The sequence below is a fragment of the Ursus americanus genome, chromosome 1, assembly GCF_024610735.1.
Source record: "Ursus americanus isolate L20-20 chromosome 1, mUrsAme1.1.p, whole genome shotgun sequence".
Classification (NCBI taxonomy): Eukaryota; Metazoa; Chordata; class Mammalia; order Carnivora; family Ursidae; genus Ursus; species Ursus americanus.
In genome coordinates, this window is record NC_142127.1 from 48,883,872 (window position 1) to 48,889,620 (window position 5,749).

The 5,749-nt window shown below is 42.3% G+C and overlaps 1 pseudogene; it reads left to right on the top strand.

Annotated features, from left to right (window-relative positions):
* The first annotated feature begins 5,269 nt into the window (after nucleotides 1-5,269).
* On the top strand, nucleotides 5,270-5,399 carry LOC123783452 (U6 spliceosomal RNA; annotated as a pseudogene).
* The last annotated feature ends 350 nt before the right edge of the window (nucleotides 5,400-5,749 follow it).

A 5,749-nucleotide genomic window follows, 5' to 3' on the forward strand; every position in this document is an offset into this window, starting at 1 on the left:
TGTTACCGAACTGAAAATACTCTGCTACCCAGCTCAAAGATGGTAATATGGCCTTTGCCTGACCAGAAGAAAATGATTTTAAAGCTTCCTGGATTTTGGTCCAAGTCCCTAGAGGAAGCCTAAGGAAGGCTGGGGGAAGGGACCAGGGGAGCGAGCACTGTCGAAGAGCTCCATTGCAGGAGCTAACTGCCTCCCACATAGATGTAAAGACGCAGGAATCCATCCAGAGTGTTCCCGGATCCCAGAACTGAAGTAGTGAGGCCTCTCAATGTCACCTCAAGAGCTAACCTTATGGCAAGGGCAGCACACATGAGTAAGAATGTCTAATTACTTTTTTTTTTTTTTTTATTGATCTCTGCTGATCTATTCATCTGGTGAATACACTGAATGGAGGCTCTGCGTTAGTCCTCTCCTGGCTGTGGGGCTTCTTAATAATTCCTGGCCTCCCGTTGATCACCTCGGAGCCTTCCTCATGAAGGACGTCATTCACACCTCGGAGAAAGGAGCTCTTTGTACTGTAGCATTTTCTGGAGAGGATTTCACCTACCAAATGGGAAAATACAGCTTGTCAGGCAGACTGGTAGAACATTTTTCATGCTCTGAAAGTTTTCTTTCAGCTGTTCAGCCGGCCGTGCTCTGGGCCATTTTCAAGATCTACTGAGAGCCAGTGACTGGCTGTGCCCACAGACCAGGCTGCCATTCAGTCCTCCTGTAACACTTCTGTGCTTGAGCCCCCTTCAGAAGCACCATGTAGCTTTAGAAAACGCTGTTCTGGGTTCAGGTTCTCACTCTGTCCCTCACTCTGAAGTGGCCTGGGGCGACACCTTTGGGCAAGTCAGTTAATTCCCCAGGGCCTCAGTCCACGTATTTGTAAAATAAGGGGTTAAAGTGTTCTTTAAGAATGCTTTCAGCTTAAAATATTGTAATTTTTGTGGGTTTTCTTGTTGGGAATAGAAAAATGAAAACCTCTCTTGTTTTTTTTTTTACTGCACATGAGCAATTATTTTTTATTGTTGAAATAACACACTTACTTTGCCAAAAAGCACAAACGTATATTGGAAGAAAGTTTGAAATGTAAATCGTCCATATTCTCACCATTGTTACTGTTTTGTACATATCCCTATAGACTTTAAGCATAAGAATGCTAGAAATCTGTTTGCAAAAATATCACATCCACGTCCTGTGGTCTGCTTTTTCACTGAACACAACATTCAAATGTCCCTGTGTCAAAAAAAAAAAAATATATATATATATTACATATTTATATATGTATATTTACATATTTATACAATTATATGTGTGTGTATATATATGCATACACACACAAACACATCATGTTAATGATCACACAGAATTCTAAAAATGGAGTACAATTTATTTTACCAAACTCCTGCTTTTGCTGTTATAGATATTGCTATATTGAACATCCCTGTATATACAGTTGACCCTGACCAATGCAGGTGTTAGGGGCACCAACTCCTTGCTCAGTCAAAAATCCACATATATAGTTTTTGGCTCCCCAAAAACTTAATTACTAATAGTCTATGGTTGACTGGAAGCCTTGTTGATAATGTAAACAGTCAGTTAACACATTTATATTATTTGTGTTAGACACTGTATTCATATAATAAAGTAAGCTAGAGGAAAGAAAATGTCATTAGGAAAGTCATTAGGAAGAGAAAGTACATTTACAACACTATACTGTATTTATCAAAAAAAAAAATACACATGTAAGTGGATCCACACATTTCAACCCTGTGTTATTCAAGGGTCAGCTGTACATCTTTTCTAATTTCTTTTTCCTTTGGAAAATTCCTAGAAGTGAAATTCTTGAATTTGACACTATCCTTCTTTTAAGGATTTTATACATATCCCAAATTGTCCTCCAGTAAGTTGTATGAATTTGCTTTCCCCAGACAGTAAGAATGCCTTTCCCCATCCTCTCTCATTCCTTTTACTTTTTGTCTTTCTGATAGGTGTATCCCAATCCTTTTAATTTTGCATTCTTTGGCAACAAGTGGGATTTGGGGTTTTTTGTTTCTTTTTCTTGGAGGTTTGTGTATTTTCCCTAGAAAACTGTCTTTGTCCCACGTCCATTTTCTCTGTTGGGACTGACTGTGGGCTCTCCCGTATGGGCATAGCTGCTGCCACCTTAATGTAACAGATGGGTGAGACATGACAGGTGAAGGGGCGAAGAGAGAGGGCGTCCCCAAAGAAGGCCTCTAGGAGTCCCTGGAGCTGGCAGACAAGCCCATGGGCTCCCACATGCCAACCCTGCACCCCCAGCCCCTAGGTAACATGCTGCAGACACAGAGAGGAGGGAGCTCTAGAACCCGTGCCCCTAAGAATGTGGGAGGAATGGAAGCAGCCCTCAGGTGGCTACTTGCACTTTGGTTGTCACAGTAAGATCAGGACAGGGGGAGATCTAGACCAGTCCAGGAGCCCACACGTACAAGAAGTGACTGGAAGACACTGAGTGATAGCATGAGGTGGGGGAGGTATACAAAATGCCCAGCTGCTTTCAACACCCACCACATACTTATGCTTCAGTTATTTGATAACTATTTATTGAGTATTTACTATGAGCCAGGAACTGTGCTAGCCAAAATAAATAAATATACTACAATCTACAATAATATTGTTACTTCTATCATGATTTGGACTCCATTTTTCAGCTTTCGGCCGACTAGAGGGTATTTCATTTGAAATAGTTAGAAGCATAGTCAGAACACTAAATGGGGTAGGATCTGAATGGATGAGTTGGAATACTTCTCCCAGTGATACATTGTTTTCATAGAACCACGTGATGAGACAGGACCTGGCGTTGACAGGAGGATTCGCAACAATCCTTAAATGGTTTCCTTGGCGCTGGAGAAAGTGATACAGCGCTATGGCCGCCAACTCACCCCCTGAGAATGTGTGTTCACAGAAGGCAAACTATCAAGAGATTGTTTTGAGTAGTGATAGAAGTGGTAGAACCAGCAATAGTAGTGGAACATCTATCAGTGTTTACAGTAATGTGTATTCAAGTATTTTAACGTGAAAATCGCCAGACTATTGACATGAGAGAGGTGGAAATTTCTGAGTATGCTGACCCTGCGGCAGCTGGCCAGCCACTGATTACAACTGACGCAGAGAAGACTTCAGACTCACTAGAATCCAGCTGCTCTTCCTTGCCTGTCCCCACATATCACTTCCCAGTGCCATCAGTAATCAGTAAGCCAGTCACAGGGATTAGCTCAAAGGTAAGAAGTAGCACAGTAAGTCCCTCCTCCTTCATTACTTGCTCCTTTTATGCACGTCTTCAGGTTTGCGAGGCAGTTTTCACTTTTCACCTTGGGCTTATCGCCTACTTGCCCAGCCAGTTTTTCTTTCCTGTGAGTTTTGTGCCATAGGACCGGAGGCTGAATACCACAGCTCGCAGCTTCCAGGCGAGGGGGTGGGGGGAAGGGGCGGGTTTTGCAGTTCCTCAGCAATCTTCCAAACAACAGCCATCCAGGAGCATGGACCTTTGTTTCAGTGGTTCTGACTAGAGAAAACTCATTTGCTGGTGGCAGGGATTCAAGCTGCTAACTTCACAAAGAATATTGCCAGAGCCAAATTCTTTCCCCGTTATGGAGGTCAGAGGTGAGGCAACTGTGCTTACAGGGCAAAGCTCTTCTGTGGACCCCCTTGGCTTTCTGCTTCCTTCTTTACAGCTGATTAACACCCAATGGCCATTTCTTTAAAAAAGAAACATTCAATTCCTTGGTTTAATGAGCTTTCCTAACACAGTACTCACCGCAGCTGCTGGGATCCGTACAAGGACGAGACTTCCCAACACATGATTTCAGTTCAAGGTAATTCATTGTTGTAGCTCCCTGAATTCCAGATGTTGTCGTGGTCAGAATAAGGCCTGAACTGAACCCATGGCCGGCACACGCGAGGACTTTTACACGCTGAGTCAGTGGATCTGCTGTAGGTGCTCCTTGGAGAGCCTGAGACTTTTTGCTTTGGTTTGACATTTTGCCTCAACTTCACAGTCACAGTCTTAAGATCAGTCTTCCCTCCCCGTCTTCAGTGCATTTGCTAATTGTGTGGGGTTACTGTTAATTCTAACATACTGTGGAGTACTTCTCTCTGCCTCATTCTTTGAACAATCAATAAACAAATGTTTATTGAAAATCCAGAGAGCATGGTTTACTTATACATTTACCAGGGATCTGCATGTTTAGGTAATCATATTTGTTTTTATTCTTTTACGACAACTTTTCAGCGTTCTGTGGTAGAGGAGATAAAGTATAATGGTTAAGGGCATTAATGCTAAGCCAGATTGCCTAAGTTCGAATCTGGCTCTGACATTTCACAACTGTGTGATGCTGGGCAAGTTCATGGACGACGCCATGCCTCAGCTTCCTCACGTGTATCATCAGGATAATAACAGTATCTACTTTGGGGCTTGTTAAACAGCAAATTAGTTAAGAAAAGTGAGGCAGTTAGAACAGTGCCTGGGCTGACAGTAAGTCCTCCTAACGCTACTCATAGCGAGCATTGATTAGAGGATATCACTGCTGAAAGATCAGTAATATTTCATTGAGGAATGAGCTTGAAAATTATCTACAATTAGCTGTCCTGTCGACTGTCTTTCATTTATGACCTGTTTTGTGCAAGGCATGGTGGGTAATGAAGCCACGGACGTGACTCCTACATAAACTCTACTCTTGACTCGATGGGGAATTTTGCCCATACATCACAATTGTGTGATGCTTTGCTGCGTGAAGCAGTCGCCTCGTTGCCCCAGCCTGGCTGGTGACGGACTGAGGACCCTCCCTGTACGACACAGGATAGTGTGAAGTCTCACAGCATGCCGACATCCAACACATTCTTTCCTCTAAGGCTTTCTAAGTGACCTCCCCTCTTTGGTGGTGATCTCTGCTCCTGGAAGAAGCCCGGGACACAAGACAGGAAACAATTCCCAGTGCCCTTGAAGAAGACCCTTGAAGAAGGTGCTGTCGTATGTTACTGATTCTAAGATGCACATTTTTTTCCACCTGAGATCAGATGCAGCAAAAAAATACCGCAGGCGCACTTGCCCCTACACGCAAAAAATGCGCTCGCCGGTGCTCAGCTGCCACTTCAGTTAGGTGCCACGTCAGTACCACAGGAATTGAGATTTATTGTTGTTAAAATAGCTTCAGAATGATTCCACTGTGCTATGAATTTAAATGAAAAGTTACTGTACGTGCAGGAAGGCTCAGAAACAGAGCCCTCGTAATATGCGATTTAACAAAATGATGACTGTGCTCGCTTTGTACTAAAATTGGAACGAGACAGAGAAGATTAGCATGGCTTATGCTAATGACAGGCAAGGATGTCATGGCAAGGATGACAGGCAAATTCGTGAAGCGTTCCATATTTAAAAAAAAATTCTGACTCATAAGTCGAAAAGAACGCTTTCATTAAACATAAAATAAAATTCTAATTGCTAAGAAAGCATGGGCCAGAGTTCAGTGGGCAGCATTTTTTTCTTTGTGGCACATAAAAGAATGGTTCATTTTATAATTAAAATTTTCTCAGATTTGATGAAATGTACATCTTAAAGCTCAAGAAGGAAGGTTATAAAATAGCTACCTTGAAATTTTCCACAGTATTCCAGATCTTCCATTTTCGGCAGAACCAAGTTCTATCTACATTTGTATTTAATTTTTAAACTCCTCTCATTTTTTAAACTTAAGTACATTTATTTTGAAAGAAAAAGTATACTCTTGTG